General features: G+C 36.7%; 1 pseudogene; it reads right to left on the bottom strand.

Annotated features, from left to right (window-relative positions):
• Positions 1-4,126: 4,126 nt before the first annotated feature.
• On the bottom strand, positions 4,127-5,145 carry LOC142451408 (ribosome biogenesis protein BRX1 homolog pseudogene; annotated as a pseudogene).
• Between the last annotated feature and the right edge of the window lie 15,387 nt (positions 5,146-20,532).

Raw genomic sequence — 20,532 nt, 5'->3', positions numbered from 1 at the left:
CCTCTAAGGAGAGTTCTGGCTCTACTTCTTCCATGATAAATCTCTTTGTTCTTTTGCCACTTTCAATCTTTGCCAGCATCATAATTCATATCCAATGTTTATTCTTTGGTCTTCCTTATTGAACACCAAACTTTCACTATTATATGAGATGACTGAAAATATGACATGAGTCAGGCGCACCTTAGTCCACAAAGTAACACCCTTGCTTTGCAACACTTTAAAGAGGTTTTGTGCAGCAGATTGACCTAATGCACGTGTCCTTTGATTTCTTAATTGCTGTTTCCATGAGCATTGTTTGCAGATTCAAGCAAGATAAAATTCTAGACAACCTTTTCTTTATTTATCATGATGCTACCTATTGGTCCCATCATGAGGAGTTTGGTCTTCTTCACATTGAATTGTAATCCCTACTGAAGGCTGACTTGATCTTCATCAGCAAGTGCTCCTCACTTTCAGCAAGCAAAGTGGTGTCATCTGTACATCACAGGTTGTTAAAAAGCCACCGCCTTCTTCCTGTAATCCAGCTCCTCTGATGATTTGCTTAGCATACAAATTGAGTAAATATGGCTGGTGGACACAACCCCAATGCACATCTATCCTCACTTTTAGTTATGCGGTATTCTCTTGATCTGTTTGTAAAAGAGCTCCTTGATCCAGGTACAAGTTCCACAGGAGCATGACGAAGTGTTCTGGAAATCCTATTCTTTTTAAGTCTATCCTTAGTTTGTTGAGATCTAAACAGTTGAACGCCTTTCCATAGTCAATAAAACGCAAGTAAACATCTTTTTGGTAATCTCTCATTTCATCCAAGATTCATCTGATATCAGCAATGATATTACTCGTTACATGCTCTCTTCCAAGTTGGACCTGAAGCTCCCTGTTGATATTCTGCTGCAACTGTTGTTGGACGATATTCAGCAAAATTTTACTTGTATGTTATATCAATGATCTGGTTCTATAATATGAGCATGTCGCCTTTCTTTGGAATGGGTACAAATATGGATCTCTTCCAGTCAGTTGACCAAGTAGCTGTTTACCAAATTTCCTGGCATAGACCAGTGAGTGCTTCTATGTTTCGTGAGCTTGTTGAAACATTTTAATTGCTATTCTATTGACTATCCTGGAGCCTTGTTTTTGGTTAAGGCTCTCAGTGTAGCTTGAACTTCTTTCTCTAGTAACTTTGATTCTTGTTTATATGCTACCTCTTGAAATGGTTGCGTGTCAACTAGTTCTTTTTGGTACAGCGACTGTATCACTCAATATTTTGGCCATAGAATCTTTTAGAATTTCATCTTGAGGCTTGATTTTTTTCTTGAGTTCTTTCCATTTAAGATATGCTGAATGTGTTATTCATTTTGTATATTTCATTATAATATTTTACTTTGTCTTCTCAATCTGCCATTTGAAATGTTCTGTTTAACTCTTTGACTTTCTAAGCCCCGCCCCCATTTGCTTTAGCTACTCTAGGATTAAGAGCAAATTTCAGAGTCTCTTCTGACATTCACTTTGATCTTTTCTTCTTTCCTATGCTTTTAATGATCTTTTGCTTTCTTCATGAATGATGTTGTTTTCTTTTATTTTTTTGAAGTTGACAAAGATGTTTTTACTTGACTCCACAATCAACACCCATGGAAGCAGTAGTCAAGAAGTCAACTACAATATTGCTTTGCGCAAATCTGCTGCAGAAGTCCTCTTTACATGTTAAACGAAATAAGTAAATCACCTTGAGGACTTAAGTGCTCCTGACTCACAAAGTCATTATATTTTCATTGATTTATACCCAGCTGAAAATCAGGCAATGAAAAATCTCAGAGCAGAATTCCTGGCTTTGAATTATAGTGTTGGTGAAGCATATTGAGCGTAGTATGGAGTCCTATAAGAACCGTCGGATCTCTTTTGGAGGAAGTCCAGTCAGAATACTCCTTGGATGTGCGAGTGACAAGGCTTCACCTCCCATACTTTGGTTATATCATCAGGGGTGAGCAGTCTTTGGAAACGAACACAATGCTTGGTAAAGAAGAGTGCAATGAAAGAGCACAAACCCTCCAGGAGATAGATTGGCACGATGATGAATGATGTTCTTGATGTCGTCTCAGCAACTCAGGTCTCATCGTTCATGTTGTGTTCAATGTATCAAATCTGTCCTTGCGATATTCTCAGGTGGGATCTACTCAAGTCCTATTTTGGCTCTGGTGGACTTGTTTAATTTCTGCTTCACAGTCAACTTACATATAAACAAATGATGTCCTGTTTTACAGTCATTCCCTGGTCTGGCTTACCTGCTAATATTGAGCTTCCTCCTCGTTTCTTCTTACAGATGGAATCAATTTTGTTTCCTACATATTCCATATGGAGAAGTCTATGTGGACAGTCACTTTTTATATTGAACAATGGTATTTGCTTTGAAAAAAAATATATTTGCATTGGTCTTGCAAAAGTCTCTAATGCAATCTCTAGCTTCATTTCTATACTGTTCCTTCTTCTCGGCTTCTAACTTTTGTGATCCAATTTCCAATAATAATCAATGCATCTTGATTGCATAATTAACCAAGTTCAGAATGAAGAGTTGGTAGAAATCTTTAATTTCTGCATCAGTAGCATTAGTGATTGGTGTATAAATTTGAATAATAATTATCATAAATATTTGTGTATAAGTGGAGTTTTTCAGCACATTTTAATGCAGTTTTTGTGGTAAAATTAGGTGCCTCGGCTGATATTCGGGTCAGCTTATACTGAAGTATATATAGTATATTGACTTATTAACTTGCATTTGGATAGATATTATGCTATCACAAACAGCAGTGAAATGTCCTTTTTGACAATAAATCAGACACCATTTCTCTTGAATCTATCATTCCCAGCATCATAATTCATAAGATTTTTGGATTCAAAATGGCTAATACCAGTCCATTTCAGCTCACTAAAGCCTAGACCATCAATCTTTATGTGTTTCCTTTCATTTTTCACAACTTCTGAATTTCCTAGCGTCGTAGTCTATGCATTCCAAGTTCTGATGATGACCAATGGCGTTTGCGGTGCTTCCTTCTCATTTTGGGTCAGAGCCCATCAGCAAGTCCAAGTCCCAAAGGCTTTGCTCCTGTAAGCCTTTTCTCCATCCGTGTCATGATGACCCACCCTGCTTTGAGAAGCCAGGGCCTCATGACCCTGCATTGGCACCACACCGAGGCTGCATCACTGGGATGACTCATAGAAGTGATTGTGAATGCAGCCTGACCCTGGCAGTGTTTCCGTCTTCTGTCCATAATGTTTCCATGCGCTGGAACCAATGTGATGTCCCCTAGCACTAATCTGAGTCTTTGATATTCCAGAGAGTTGTGACTCTTTTCAGTATTTATTCACTTCCTTCTTTTCCTTCTTATGTAAATGACGCGGCTATTTCAGCCTACTGGCCTAGAAGAAGTTGTGGAGGTGGTGCACACCATGGGATGGGTACCATCTTTTCCTTACCCAAAACGCCCCTCCCTATTTCTTTTGAGGACCTTCCAGCTGATGACAGTCTGCTGCTGCTGTACAACACTTCGGAAAGCCCCCAACGGGAGTTAGACGTGGCCCGGGAGATCTCTTCTCCCCTTCACTCTTTTGGTCTCATCAAACCAGACCCATGCTTTTCTGTTCGCTTTGTTTTTATGTCTAGACAATGCAAACAGTACCTCCAGGAACCCAGTTTATTATGATTGGAATGTTGTCACCACTAAGAACGTAAGGCTTTGGGGTTACTTTTGAATATTCTGAATAGAATATTTTTAACTTTTTTATTAAAAATTACTGTGAATTAGGTGAAGGTTTACAGAGATGGTCATAGTTTTACATACAATGAGTCATACACCTTATGATTAAAATAATCCACTCCAATCCCCTCGGTATCTCATCATGTATCCCATATCCCCTGTTCAGACTCAGAGCTGAAGCTTTCGTGGGGATCCCACCTGATCTTTCCAAGAGGTTAACCTGTTTGTTTGTTTTTGAGTTGTGATACCATTTTATTTAGAAACATACGGACACCATTAAATCCATACAAAATGATTCTGGTATTTCATTTTTTTCTTTAAAATTGCATGAGTTACACAGCTCTGGATAATGGAAATATTAACACTCTGAATGTAAATTAAATACAAAACAACTGGACTCCTTTCGCACCCCCACTGCTCATCTTCTGTGGCATTTTTCGTTGCCTTTTGTAGATCTTTTTCTTCCTGGTTTTCAATCCCACCCGGGGCTCTGATTTCACCCACTCGATTTTGATGGACTTTTCCTCGGCTGGGGGTTGAGCACATCTGCAGGGGACCATGGGCAGCTCAGTCGTGGGCTCTTTCTTTCTCCGTTTCTGCACCTCCTCCCTTGCTGTCGTGCTTTGTATTTTGCAGCTGTGATGGATTTCTTGATACGGCTGCGTGTTTGGTGACTGAATAGGGTTTTCCTATGAAGTTGGTGCTCTGAGCCTTCCCTGGAATATCTGGATAAAGTTTAAGACAAAACGTTCCCTATCTCTACCAGAGCAGCATCTTCCTCTATAATCTGGAAATTCTGCAACCATAACCGATTATCCACAATGCTGAAAGCAAACACATGATTCACAAAGGGCTGACAAGGAGGTCAGCTGGGGCGACAGCGGGGCATCCAGAAGATCTGAATTTAGCAGTCTTTTAGCAAAGTATCCTGTGGGATTCATCCAATACAGGGTCAAGACACAAAAGGGGCCGAGAAACCTGCAAACAGCTTCCAGTCAACTTGAGTTCAGCTAGGGTATGATTATTCTGAACAAGGAATTTAGCAGATGGTCCGTGAGGTGAATTTGAAAGCCACATATAAAGATGCTGCTTTTTCTTGGCCTCAAAATAGATGCACTTATTAGTTTTTCATTTAGTAGGCCTCATTAATCACGAATAACTTATCTTTATGATCTATTTTAGTATCTGCTTTTGAACGAGGCATCACCATTCTTAAATCTTGCATTAAGCATCTTGTTCTGAAATTTACTCCTCTGGAAGAATAGATGAGAACTTGATCCTTATTCTTCCACTTGCCCTTGCTGACAGGGCCTGGGATATGGTCTATGTATTCCTCTTGTGCCTCCTTTGCAGTGTCATGCTGCTTAGCCGGTGATGGGACATCTTTTTGGTTCCATTTTCATGTCTTGGCTTGGATGACCAGGTTTCCATGCCATCTAACCTGATCTTTTTAATGCTTTTGAATTATGTTCCACATTTTCCACTCGTCATGTTCATGACATCCTACTGTGATGCTGCTCAGAGCAGTTGATAGTGGTCAATAAACATGCACCATCTACGTGTTTTGGTCTTAGAATGTTTACATGATCCATTAGTCCATCAGATGAATTATTTCTGTATTTTTATTTTCATCACTCTTTTTTTGTTTTGAATTTGGTTCAATGTAAACACATTGTTCACAATTAAGATGCTGGAATCGTTCTGAGTTAGGAGGCACCACTTCTATTAAAGAGTTCAAGGGCGGTGGACAATTGGAGTAAAACTAGAGTCAAAGTGAGGGCAGATGGTTATGATCTTGTTTTAATCCCTAACCTAACCCTAACCCTAACCCTCACCCTCATCCTAGCCCTAACACAACTCTAATTGGCTATGATCTTATAACCAGAGGTTGGAATTGGATTTGTGTGTTGTAACAAAGATTGGTTTTGTGTATGTGTACGTATGTATGTAATAATTTTCAGTTATACCGAGCTAGACTCTAAGACAGAATTTTGAATATTATAATATTCCGTTATAATAAAGAGAACCACCATTATTTTCTAATGAAATAAAAATAATTTCTGAGTTGCTCATCTGCTACCTGAGAGAAATTCTGGGAAGGAGGTATTAAGAACCATAGTCCTACCATCTTCCTTACCAGAACGCTAACTTCCAAGGGGAAGGCCTAGCTCAAGTCAAGGGGCAACACCTATATCAAAGTCTTTTTTTTCTTATTTCTAAGACATACTTTATCAGCATATATCTAGGTTCCCCCCTTATTTTCTTGATTCTATTACCAAAATAATACCTTCAGTCAATCTTCTTTCCCGCTGTCTCATATAAATCTGTTTTCTTCCACAGAGTCTCTTTTAATAACACCTATCATTCTATAATTTATACATTTTGCTTGTGTACTTTGCTTATTATCTGTCTCCCTCATGAAACTGAAAGCTTGATTAAAGCAGGGAGTTTCATCTGTTGTGTTTACTACCGTTTCTCCATGGTTTTGAACAATGACGGCACACGGTAGATGCCTACTAAATATTTGTTGAAAACATCCCTTAATGAACCATGATGTCTGATGTTCAACTTAAAGCTGCTTTCTGTTCTTTTGAAACCTTCAATAACTTTTTTTTGCACACACAGCTTGAGGAATGAAGGCAGAAACGCAGGATAAAACTACAGCGTGAGCGTTATCTAGAAGGAATGTAGGCAACCTCAATCTAGTTCTTAGGAGGTAAGGCAACTGGGGTTTGGAATTTCCTGAGCACCTGGCTTGGGATTCAAATAATTTTATTTGAGTATTAATTTTAATTATTGAGTATTAATTTTAATAAAATTCAAATAATTTTATTTGAGTATTAAAAATATATTTGAGTATTAAAATATATTCCAATTGGGTAGGGCAGTGGAGTGCGTATGTAGCACAATGATATTGCAAGAAAGTCTTGGGTAAAGAGAAAAAAATATTTTTAAACTATTCAATAAAAAGCAAAACTGTTAATAAATTAAGTGAAATTCACAGGAAAAAAGGAAGCAAAATGAGTTTCGTTTAAGGGAAGAGACATATTGTATCACTACTTGTGTCATTCTCAATATTACTGTGTGATAGTTTCTCAAAACTGGCATGATTGAAATAACTCACCTGAGTCTGAATCGAGGCTTCATTGATTACTATTTAGCTACCTATTTACTTTTTGACTACTATCTACTTTGTTTTCTATTTTGCCTTCAGAAGTGTACTGCCTGCTGTTTGGAGCCTTCTGACATTCCTGGAACATTTAGAACCTGAATAGCCAACAATGGAGGAGTCAAGGATGCTATTTGCAACAAAATGTGTGTTTGCCAGAGTGATCTTGAAGGAGTATTTGAGCAGCATGCCTCAGCACGGTTATCCAGGGAGATGTTTCAGAGGATCACTTTCTAGGTTGGAGGGTGGATTAGCTAACCTTGCACTGTTCAATTGGCTGTTTTCCTATACATAATCCCTAATCCTGCCATCGCGCTCACCTTCTTCTTACCCCACTTTTCTATATAACGGTTCGTCTCTCTCTCTCAGAATGTCAGAACATTGAGTTTCTTTTCCTGGGCTCTCTATTTCCCTTTTGACCTCTTAGTTTTACTCTTAATAGAGGATTGGAATTTTATTCTATGGCTCTTCCTTGATGATGTTCTTTGTGCACTTCACTGATATATGAGAAACACAAAACTTCAGCATAAAATTTCCTAGTTTGTGAGTCAACAGTGAAGGATAGGTACATAATGCAGCAACTTTTAGATACATAAAAACACTATTATTATTTCACACTGCTTGGTAACGTTATTCTCTTGTATACATTTTCAAAATTTAACTTTTGAGATATGTTTTCTTCCCCAGTCAATGCAATACCTTTTCTGTTTTGTCACCTAATTTTTCAATCACTGACTTCCAGCTGATAATAGAAGAGAATGAAAAATACCCCAGGTGTGTGCTAGATTCTGTGTTTGTATTGCAATAGTAGAAACTACTTGTACATAACGATAGTAGACCATTTCTCTAAACTGAGGGTAATTTAAGTTATTTGTATTTGTGATGTGACACATCTGCAGTATACCTCTGTAACAAGGAAATACTGAATTTATTGTAAAATTTCTTGATGAGGTATAGTATAATCCAATTTTGGTGTAAGTGAATACAATAATTTTTTCCTGTAAGTGATACAGAGAAAATATCTAAATATTGAGTAAATCCTTGTAATTTTTATGTTCACCGCTTTGTCAAAAATATGTTATCTTCCCAGCAGCATCATGTTATCAAAGATGCAAACTTTAAATCAACAGTTGTTACACCTCCAGCCAGTCATGAATGTTTTCTGATTTATAGCTATCATTCTTTTTATATCTTTTCTCAGTCAAGCTGGGGCATTACAGTTATTTTCATGTAAAAGATCAAAACACTGTGGCTTACTGGTTCAAATAATCCACACCCAGTACTTTTAAAATTAATTGGCTATTGAAATAAATGTGACTTGAGGGCTCTTTTGATTAATAGCATAAATGTTGTTAACAAATATAAGGTAGAGACATTTACATAAGAATAAAATAGAAGATAACATGGACATAATGAAAAGAATCCTTTTATGATTCATATTATAATGATATGCCAATAAAATATGACCATAAAAGCTGAAGAGATTTGTGGTATTTCAGGAGAGAAATATTACAGTTTTGTTTTTTGTTGGTTTTACATTCTCTTTAAAAAAAATCCACTTTGCCTAAATCAAACAAAGAAGGTTACCTTTTGGTGAATTTGCATAAATAATACTTTGAAGTTACAAACTACAGTTCGCTAAAACTGACCTTATAGATCATAAAATTGTTTGCCCAAATTAATAATAATTAATCTGTTTCGATTTATAGTAAATTACAAGTATAAATTACACACTGTATGAAAATATTTTCTATACAGCAGCTAACATAGTTCTGGAAAGAACTTTTTGGAGCTAAATACTATTGCGTACTGATGATTCTGACTTACAGAGTCGTGTGAGAGTAAAACTGTACCACCCTCCTGGGCTGTAATCTTTATGGGAACAGAACAGCTGGTCTTTTCTTCTACGGAGCCTCTGGTGGGCTGAACCACCGAGCTTTCAGTTAGCAGCAGAGATCAGACTACTTTACCATGATAGCATTGGGGTTCCTAAGCACTATTATTGGTTCTATGTCATTGATGAGAAAAGTGAAATCCAGTGTCTGGGCCAGTGCCCAAGTCCTAGGTTCTTAAAACCTAGGTTTTTAAATCCAGAATTAAAAAACAGGATTTTGACTCATCTGAAGGAATAATTGAACAAACATAACCCTTAAACATTTTATTATACTGGCTTTGACTACAGTGTCTTAGAAAAAACTGGGAGAGTCTGATTGAAATGAAAAGAAAAGAGCTTTTATTGAGAGAGGCGTCAATTTACAGAGGATTCTTAACTGAGACAAGGGGGAGACAATTCACAGTGTTTATATATGGAGTTTTAATAAAAATTCAACAATTGGTAGATATTTAAGTAATAGTTACAAAATTGGGTGATAGTGTATCTGATTGGAAGATTATACACAGTTTCTAAAGTGTTTTTTTTTGTTGTTGCTGTTTTTTTCTTTTTACAAAGTGATCATTGCATTGGGTACATTTGGCCTTCAATCATGAGAACTTCCCCTGCCTGCATGGCTGCAGGGTGGACATACATAATTCTAAAGTTTCTTTTGGGTAAGCATCTTTTCTGAGAAGTGTTTTGGACATTGCTTCCTAAGCAGCAAACAAAACTTTTCAGTAAGTAATGGAGAATTAAGATCTGAAGTTGCTTACTGAATGATTTTCTCAAGATAGAATAGAAATTACAGGAATGAAACACTTCCTTCCTGGTGCAGAGGTTATATTTGATTTGAAACAGAATTGTTAGCCTTGACCTTACCAGAGTCACCCTCCTACATTAAGAACCCTAAATTAATTAGAGTTGCTCTCCTCCAGCAGGGAAGAACATTTGCCAAACCCACACCAAGAACCGACCGGCCGAAGAAGCCAATGTAGAAATGGCCATGTTTTTTACCAGGGAGACCTAAAAATGTGGTTTAATTATACTCAAGAAGAAGCAAAAATTACAGGTAGAGGGATAACAGTTCTAGTTATTTTCCAAACTAATTTTAGCTTGCTTGTGGAGTCCTATGCACATTGCAATTGTGCTTAACATTCTATCCAAGGCCACTTATTGTCAACAATCAAGAATCACACTTTGGACACATTTCTCGGGCTCGAATAAGACAACTTCATAACGTGGTTACGTTCTTGATAGAAGTGCTTTCTCAACACATTGATTGGTTTATTTTATTTATCAAACACACTAGTAACGTAGTAACTGTGTGCTAGGTACTGTTGTAGGAACTTTGACATATTCCATTTTTGAGATAAATTCTATTATTGTCTCATTTTATGATTAAGATGACTGAAGCATAGCTTAAATAACTTGCTCCCATAAAACGTAACCGGTGAATGGTAGAGATTGGACAGAAAACGGGTTGCATTCACAATCTGTACTCTTAACCACACTACATTAGGATTCTCTGTATCACTCCACTATTGCTACATTGTTGCATTTGGCAAACCACCTCCAAACGTCACGATTCAGCACAAGGATGCTCTCTTCTTGTTTACAGATCTTCCGTTTCAGTCAGGTTTACATGACTTCAGACGGGCGCAGCTGATGGCTCTGCTTTCAGTTCTAATCCAGGCTCCTCACTAGACTCTCAGCTAGGGCCCAGTCTATTCCATATGTGTGTGCAGAGAGGTTCACGCCCACGAGGAGCAGAAACAAGGGCAAGCTCTTCTCAGGTAGATCACCAGAGGACCAAGCTAAACTTAATAAGTACATTAACTCGCCTTTAGAGTGAGGCATGTATTAGCTAACACGACTTTACGCTAGTGAATTAGAGACATTCTCACTCTACATTTGTTTAATACAAGAAGAGCTTGTTGCTCCACAACACGCCATATGGGCAGACTTCCTCAAGCGTATTTGTGGATTCAGCTAGGCCTCCATGTATCCTGGCTATTCCTTCCTCTAGCAATCAACATTGTTCCGTCATAAGGGAAGGTACAGAAAGAATGGGAATTGGCCCTGACGGCAGCATCCTTTAATTCTCTGTATTACATTGGCTAGAACTCAGACACATCGTTCCTAACTCTGAGGGAGAAAGGAAAATGAACTAGAGTTTGTGCTCCAAGAGGGTATTGGGTTTGGTGAGCATCTAGCCAATTTTGAACATGCAAAACGAATCACGTGATTATACAACAATGAGCAGATATCTGTCTACACTTGTTCTTCATGCTATAGCAGCATTAAGTGCATTAGAGAGGTACCTTAAATCCCTTACTAAAATGAAGACAGAATATTAGCATAAAATCAAATCTTTAGGATAATAAATTCAACAAACTACTAGGGGTTTTTTGTTGGTAGTTGGGTGGGCAGGGTGGTCTTATAAAAGTAAGAAGTCACCAGCCACCTCTTTGAATTCCTAGTTCACACTATCATGTAAAAATGAACTTGGAGTATGAAAATCCATAGTTTGCACCAGAGTGAAACAGTTAAAAATGTGTAAATGTGAGTTTTTGAAGTCTCAAAGCAGTTTGTGTCTTCTGAGAAAAATATTTTGAGAAGACATTGTTTTTTCCTAGAGCCATAAGAAACAGACATTGATCTTTGGTTTTTATGAAAGTACACTGCCTTTCTGCAGACTCTCAACTACATCACATCTTCCAAAATTAATCTTCCACCATTTTTTTGGTCACTCGTGACCAGTTAACACTGCATATCATTATTTAACCTCATGGTTTTTCTTTTCCTTTTTTGTATTCAGAAAAATAAAATTATTCATATGAGACAGATGGAAGATTAAGGATTAAATCTATGCTTCTCTACTGCCAAATTGAACCCCATTTTGAGTCAGAGCACCAGCTACACAGTGAACACAGGTATTCAATGAAGGAAGTTATTCACGATATGACTGGCCCATTACTAATGCAATTACTATAGCACTTGTTGCAATGACTACGAGTTCAATTACGTTACAGCAAAATGACTCCAAAACACAAAATGGATATTTCTGGTCTCGTTAGTTGCAGGAGGTTGGAGCACCTAAATCACATCATGTAGCTGTCACTTTTCAATCATTATTTATGTCAGAGATATTATCGACTGATAAATCCAGTTATTCCTTGCTCCCCTTAAAACACTTAGCATATTGCTTTTTTGTCTCTCATTTTTGACAAGTACTTTTTGTGTCAAAAACAGATTATGTCACAGTATAAATCACTGCTTCAACCTCTGCATGCATTATTTTCTTAATGGAGATAAAATCTGTTATATTCTTTTAAAGTTAAAAAAAACCATAAAACACAACAATTTTTAAAAAGAAATGTCTGTTACTTCACATCCTAAACATTTAGCTTGATATATATAATTTGCTTTACCTACTGGTTATGCCACAAATATAATTGAACTTTGGATGAGGTCTTTTTGTGTCTGTGAGAATAACAAGGACAACACTAATAAGAATCCCTGCTTTAATTGATTTTGTTATTTTCATGGGAACGCCGTATTTTGTTCCTACCAAAAGAAATCTTGCAATGTTAAAAAAACCCAATTTATGTGTTATTCTTTCTTTTTTGGTGTTTATTAGGTTTAGGTAGCCCTAGGTAGTCTTGTATTTTTCTTTCTATTTTAAGTAACGTGTTGGTTCCTAGGAAGAACTAGTCTCCAGAGTTGAAACAGCTGGGGCTTCAATATCCATATTTTTAAGCTGAAATAGCCCCGTAAGAGCATTGCGGCTAGAAAAGAAGGAAATAAATCAGCCTGTGAGATGTTATCATTCACTTTACATCGTGCAAAACAAATCCAGCTGCCATATTCTAACATCCACCATAGATAGATTGAAAATGTATATCATTATTTAACATGGTGCAATGAGGGAGAGGGCGAGAGCATCTATGGCTTTGAAAGTACAGTATTTTGGTAATATGTCTTATTAAAGCAAAGTAAATTGGCTACTGGATGGTAAAATTGCAAAGAGGTTATCAAAGTGTTGAATTGTAGAGACTCAAAATTATATGAATTTAGGAGTGGAGAAGATTTCGCTGTTTATTAATCTCTGAAATAGATTGTAACACCATGTAACATTTTTAAAAATATGAAGAGGTATCACTAGGCTGCTATTGATTTTTCTTCTTAATACCTCTGGGGAAAATGACTGTTTCCTTTGGAGAAATGCTCTCTCCTCGTTCCCTTTCATCTGTATGTTCAGGGTCTTTGCTATTGGGGAGTGCCGCTGGCATTTCTGACGTCAGTGGCTACTGTCAGAAGAGTAGCTCACCCCGTGAACTAAGCCTAGTGATTCACCTTTTCTATGAACAATGCACGTGATTCAAGCCTGGACCATTTCCCCCCTGTTATTTACCTGTAATCTCTAAGAACATCTTGTGTCATGAGCTACTTCTCCTATTTTTTTCCTATTAAAATTTTCATAGTTTTATAGTTTCTATTTACTTCTCCGCTACATTTTGAGTTGTTTTTTGCACTGTGTATGAGGTTTAGGGCAAGATTCTTCTTTTTTGTTGATGTTGCTATTTTCTTCTAATTCAATGGCCCATTATCCTAGTACTGGTTTTATACATTTTCATTTCAATCCATTATTTAACTATTAAATATTTTCCAACATCTGTCAAAATCAATTAGTCATTTTTATAGCATTCTGTTTCTGGGTTCTTTATTGATCTTGATATCTTTCTCTGTGCCTGCAACATGTCATCTTAATTACACTGGCTATGTAGGAAGTCTTACAATTGAGTGAAATAATTCCTCCTGCTTTATTCTCATTTGTCACACTTGCTTTGACTCTTCAGGATCCTTCCCCTTTCCAAACATATATTATAATGAGCTTACTCATATCCAGAAAACAGTCTTCTGGAATTTTGATTGGTATTGTTTTAATTCTATAGGTCAATTTTTGGAGAATTGACATGATTATTGGTTGAAACTTTTGATATGAAAACATTAGATGTCTGTTCATTGATTTATTGAATTACTATTATATAATTCTCAGAATACAGACTCTATACCTGGTTTATTATAGTAATTATTATTTCCTATTTTGTTGTTTTAGATATTTTACATGAACTAATTTTGATATTTTTTATTCCAATTCATTATTACTAGTTCATAAAAATACATTCTTTTAATTGATCATGTGGCCTGTAACTTTGCTAAACACCAGTTCTAACAGGTCCTTTGTAGATTCTTTGAGATATTTTTACATTAAAAATATTTCACCTCTGAAAAGGGTTGGTTTTATGCCTCCTGCTGTGTTTTTATGTTTTTTTAAAAAAATTTCTCCTTCCTTTCTTTGCCATATTTTCTGTCTAGGGCTGATTAAAGTAGAAATTCTTATCCTTTCCCCAACTTTTGGGATGAAGCATTTAGGTTTGCATCATTAAATACAATGTTAGCTACAGATTTTTGTATATAACTCTTATCAGGCTAAGGGAATTGTTATATGTTCCTATTTTATTAAGAATGTTTATCTAGAATGCCTGTTGAATTAAAAAAAAGGCTGCTCTGCACTAATTGATCGTATCATCTGCTGTTTTCTTTAAGGCTGCTAATCAGATGTATTCTATTGATTGATTTCTGAATGTTGAACTGCATTTGCATTCTCTGATGCACTCCACCTGACTTTCCTATTCGTCAGTTTATATATTGCTGAAATTGGTATATGGATATTTCTGAGAGTGTTTGTATTTATGTTCATGAGGTCTGTTTATCTGTTTCAGTTCTCTTGAACTCTGCTCGTTTGCTAGCAGGGGAATGTTGGCATCATAAGATGAACAGAGAAGTGTTCCCATTGCCCCTATAATTTGGAAAGTTGTGTAGAACTGGTGATAGTCTTCATTAAAAGGTTGATATATTTCACTGATATATACCAGTGAAATGGGGTTCTGGAGACATTTTTGGTTTTACTTACTTATTTTAATTCTCTCTAAGCACAAGATTTTTCTCATTTTTGGATTAATATTAAAATGACCACAAATATATTTTCTAGCTCCAGTCTCATAGATTCTCATTCAGTAGGTAAAAGTAAAAACCATAACCCTGTATTTTTAGTAATCATTGGTTTCAGTATTCTAGAATCCTTACTATAGATTAATATGTCTGACTATATGCACATGAACTCACATGTTGCCATTTTCTTCAAATGCTTCAATTTCTCGCTTTACTCTAGGTTTTTGCCCCAAGATTCTACTGACACAGGCCTTTCAGAAGGTGACCAATGATTTTCACATAACTGTAACAGGCAATTCCAAATCCTGTGCTATTTGGCACAGTTTAATCTATAGTGAAATTCTTCCAATGTGGAATTCTTCGTTTGGATTCCAGGACACCATTACTTTTGTTTCTTCCCTATGGTCTCACTGGCTGATCCCTGTCATTGTCCTTGATTTTTGCTCCTAATCACTTAGACCTCATTCCTCGTGTTCTGTTTGTATCTGCAACCTTCTCTGGAGGCTCTCCATATGTCCTATCCGTGCTAATGATTCTCACATGTGTATCTTCATCCCAGATGCCTCCTCTGAATTCAGGACTTACATATCTAACTTTTCAACAGTTCCACTTAGAAATCTCATAGGTATTTAAATATAATATGTCCAAAATAAAATTCCTAAAATTATCTCCAAATCTGCTCTTTCTGTAGTCTTTCTCATCATAGTAAATGACAACTCCATACTTCAAATTGCATAGATTAAATTTTTTATATTTTCCTTTTAAAAAAAAGAAGCTTGGGAGCTCTTACAGATATTGGAACAATCCATATTTCAATTAAAATAAGCATAATTGTACAAATGCTACCACGATCAGTTTCAATATATTTTCTTTCTTCTTAAACTCTTTGATGTCAGCTCCCCTTTATTCCCCCTTCCCCACCCTACCCCCAGGGACCCTAACTGTTTTATTACATATTATTATTATTTGCTGTATCTTACACCATCCAGTGAATCCATTGACCAGCAATTCTGTTATTCCTTCTCCTCAAGTGGGGTTATACAGTCATCATTACTATCAGATCCCAATTATCCCTCCCACCCCCCTCGCCAGTCTTCCAGACACTCAGGGAATCTTTACTCTCATTACTGTTACAGAAGGGTTATCTACTTAGCTTTCATGCATGGAGCGCTCTTAATTGTACAGATGAACATATGCAGGCCTACAAGTTTAATGAGGCAAATCAAAGACCATAATAGTAAGGGGAAGAAATGTTACAGAATTAGAGGATAGTTATGTGTTTCATCAGTGTTATCCTGCTCCCTAGATTTAACATTCCTACCGTGTGGCCCTTCTATGAAGTACTGTCTAATTATCTTAGAGGTGGGTTTTGGGTCTCAACTTTGTCCACGCTCTTCCCTTCAATTTGATAGCTTGCTTTTGAACATCTGATACCCATTCCCATTGACACCTCATGATCACACAGGCTGGTGTGCTTCTTCCATGTGGACTTTGTTACTTCTCAGATAGATAGCCACTTGTTTATCTTCAAGCCTTTAAGGTCCCAGGCACTATATCTTTTGATAGCCGGGCACCATCAGCTTTCATCACTACATTTGCTTATGCACCTGCTTTGTCTTCAGCGATCGTGTTGGGAAGGTGAGTATCACACATTGTCACATTATTAGAATAAATCATTCTCATACTGAGGTAAGGTTTAAGTAGAGGCCCAAAGTTCATCTGCTTATTTATTGAGTTGACACATGTATACATACATAGACAGATACAGTTATTTTTATATCTTTATATATTTACATTATATATGTATATTTACACCTTTATCTATAATTGTTACTTTCTTCTTCTTTCCCCTGTTCTGTCTGCTGTATTTCTCACCTTGCATCATTCAAATACTATCCTTAACCCAAGTCCATCACCCCATCATTTATACTCTATTTCAAGCCATCATCAAGTATTGTTTATATTATTGTAACAATGTGTATAATAAACACAAATAACCCTCTTGAGAAGTAAGGTTATTTCCTTCCTCTGTTCACAGTCCTTCAGTGGTGAAACTCATCACTCAGGGTGAAAGGGATAAGACGGTCCCTGCTACTTCATGAACCTCATTGCCTCCTACTCCTGCTCGCTCTCATTTCGCTGCCGTCATGTGAACTTACACATGCCAACGAAGCTCCCGAAGAGTCTTTACTCTTCCTAGTCCACTACCTATCATGTGCTTTTTCTGGAGAGATATAAGGTTTGCTTGCTCACTTTTTTTGTATCGCTACTTAAATGTATGTGAGACCACGTGCCCACTCCCATGATATCCAGTCTTCCTTAGCTGGTTTTATTCTGGTCTTTCCATTGTCCTTATCACAAACACATACATGTGCATATATGTACATGTATATAAATATGTATGCATATACATATGTGTATTCTGTCTTCCTCCTCCCTTTCCTGCCCCTCCTAGAATATAAACTCCATCTGAGCTTGGCAGTTTTCTCTATCATTCATTGCTCTGTCTCAAGTATCTGGAGCAGGAATCAGCAACCTTTTGAGATGGAGAAGCCACTCCTGTTCCTCACAGCAATTTACAAATTATTCAAGAGCCATAAGTATATTTTCACAAACAAATGAAACTAGTACTATCTGAATAGTATCCATTAAAGGAAACGATGTTCGTTTCATTTTCATTTTCAATTTTACTTCAGATCCCTGGGTGCCTTCTGAAGGAACTGCATACGGCATATCAGCTGACCCGGATCTAGAACAGTGTCTGCACAGGAAACTCATTTCACATCCAAACTAAGTCATTCCTTCCTCTTTTATTAAAGTTTTATCGGGCTTTACTCTCACATTTTACCTCTTGATATCTTTAGATTCTGATGCTTTTACTGTAGACTTCAAAGGATTTTATATTAAAAGAGGATAAAGAAGTAATAACTACAGAGTAGTTTCTCTCACAGTTTATTTTCTTTCTAGGGATTGCAAATATTAGCACACACAATTACGAACCTTTCAGGAAATTTATTAATGATGAGAACAGGTTGGTTAATCCATAATTGATATTCTCTGTTGCCCCTTTGTCGGTGCCATGAGCTACGTAAATGACGAATGCAGCTTCTCTGCGACCGATACTTCTTTTCTGGAGAGACAATGGAGGTGGTTTAACTCCGTTTACTCACTTTGATCCTAGGAGATTTGGGCCTGGTAAGACAAAATCTTGGACAAGAACAAGTGACTTTTCCACAGGGGCTATACCATTTTTGCATTCCCCTCAGTAATAGAGGAAGGTTCTGATTTCTCCACATGCTTATTAAGCCCTTACGTTCAGTTATGAGGCTCTATTTATCATTTGATGTTACTACATTTATTATCCTTTTTTGGCCCATTGATGCACACATGTTCAAGTCTATGATGTTACTAACTCCGTTCGTAGCAACTTCCTCATGGAATACCACTGTCAATTATGTCCTCTTGCTATACCATGATCTCGAAACTGCAGTAACCATAAACTTGGAGGTCAATGAAGCTACTCTATAGGTTTGATATTAGAATGGGAAATTTTACAGAAATGTATTTTGGATTCTATTGTAAATAATATATTTAACAATACATTTGAAAATTCAGCTCTTAGCCGTCACTTAGCATACCTTAACATACTCTTCTTTTGGCTATTAATTTCCCTTCATTAATGATAGAAGTAAGCATTCCTGGTTAAATGCTCAACGACTAAATGAAAGATTGGCTGTTTGAACCCACAAGTTACTCCACAGAGGAGAGATGTGGCCGGCTTCTTCCATAAATATTACACCCTGCCAAATATGGGGCTGCTCTATGACCAACTGACTCGCCTACAGAAGTCATTTTGTTTTCTTAAAATAGATGAAAATAACTATTTTCTATAAATATATAAACGAATTGCTAAAAAGGCATCACCATCTCATTAAGAAATCAATTTCGCAATTAAATATTACTTTATGTTTCTAATTATAATGATTTCGATATGTTTTTGATGGATTAGATACTAAAAGTAATTTTGTTGCTGTAAGGTGTTGTTGAATCAGTTCTAACTCCTAACGACTGTGTACAACGGAAGGTAGCACCACTGGCCCTGCACCGATTCAAAAGGAAACTCACTGTACTTGATGGGTCCATAATTATTTGCAAAGTAAAAATAAACGTTACATACATATTTTACTGATGAAAATGTGATAGGGGGTCAATAAAAGACTTCCAAGAACAATATTCAAGATAGTGTTCTGAGAACTAAGAGGTTATATGATTTACATAGGAGCCTTGGTGGCATAGTGGTTGGGCTGCTAACCAGAAGGGCACGGTTGGAAATCACCAGCCACTCTGCCAGAGGCCTCGGGGCCTTCCTATGCCCATCAGAAGTGACAAAACGGAAACTCCCAAGTCATCTCTACCTAGTCCTTCTGCATCAACTCAATGGCAGGTTTGGTTTCTGATGATTTCGATGTTGCACGAGCTAATAGTCCGGGCCTGGCTCTGGAATATGTTAGCGCTTAGTGGTGATCGTGAGTGTGCCGAGAGGGATTCGCTTTATGTTTCATTTTCAAATTATATTATTAGCAGTTTGTCCATATCTACTATAGATCCCCCGGCACATTCATTAGCCCTGTTGCTTTCAGTGGAGCCAATCTTTTACAATGTAGAGCATTTCTTTTCCTTTTCTGAGTATCCTAATTGCCATGTGGGACAAGCCTAAATCGTGAGCGATAACATTCACTCATTTTCCACTTTACTCTTGTTCGTAACCTTGCTTCACTTCTGAATCAATATTTCTGCCTTTCCTTTGTATGTAGCTGCTAACAGTGTCAGCGATTCTGCCTTCCTCGGGAGCCATGAAGCACATCATGGAAATATTTTCTAAGGAAAATTGCAGAGAGATAATGCTAAAACTCTTGAGAGTTGTGCTCTTACATGATATTGCATGTTGCTGCCTATGAGTTGAAACATATTTGTTACTTTGTACATTTAAAAATAGAACAAACCATACCATTAATATAAATGGTTATTATGCCTAGCCAGGCATACATATTTTAGTTTTATATTTTGACCGGGCAGTGCGATCCCTTGTACCCAAGAGGAATTAGATTCCCCTTGTCTTACCTGTGGGAAGCGTTGTGTTCTCTACGTACCATTCTTCAATTGGATTTTTGCACTCTGCACTAGTACATGTACATGTGTCAGATGTTCTGAGTAGATGTTATGTGGCATATGACTGCAAGATCAAATTCTTTGGGGACAGAGGACTAACAATATAATTTTAAAGAGGAAAAAGAATGGTAGAAATTTTCTGACTACCAAAGAGGAGCTTTATATTTATATTTCTGTGGTGTTTAGGCCATTGGCTTATATTAAACATAATGAAATGGGATTTTTAATTGAAAAACAATTTATTTTATATCCCTTAAATCATTAATCATAAAAGTGAAAAAGTGCTTGGAAAACAAGTAGGGAAATAGGAATGAGACAAACAGTCTTTGAACAATTATTTTACCCTTGAGAGATAGCTTAGTTTTGTTTTTTGCCATTCATTCAAAAAATAAACAAGCAAACAAAATATCTATCAGATTCCTTAAAAGGTACCTTTTAATATTTGAGTGGAAACACAGAAAATGACTCTTTCAACATTAAATTCTCTATATTAGGCTAATTTATTACTTTACTATTTATTATAAATTGGGCAGATATAAAAGCACACCAGTTTTCCA

Source organism: Tenrec ecaudatus, chromosome 6 (assembly GCF_050624435.1).
Source record: "Tenrec ecaudatus isolate mTenEca1 chromosome 6, mTenEca1.hap1, whole genome shotgun sequence".
In the NCBI taxonomy this organism is placed as follows: domain Eukaryota; kingdom Metazoa; phylum Chordata; class Mammalia; order Afrosoricida; family Tenrecidae; genus Tenrec; species Tenrec ecaudatus.
Note: the sequence above shows the minus strand (reverse complement) of the source record. Positions and strands in the feature narration are given on the sequence as shown.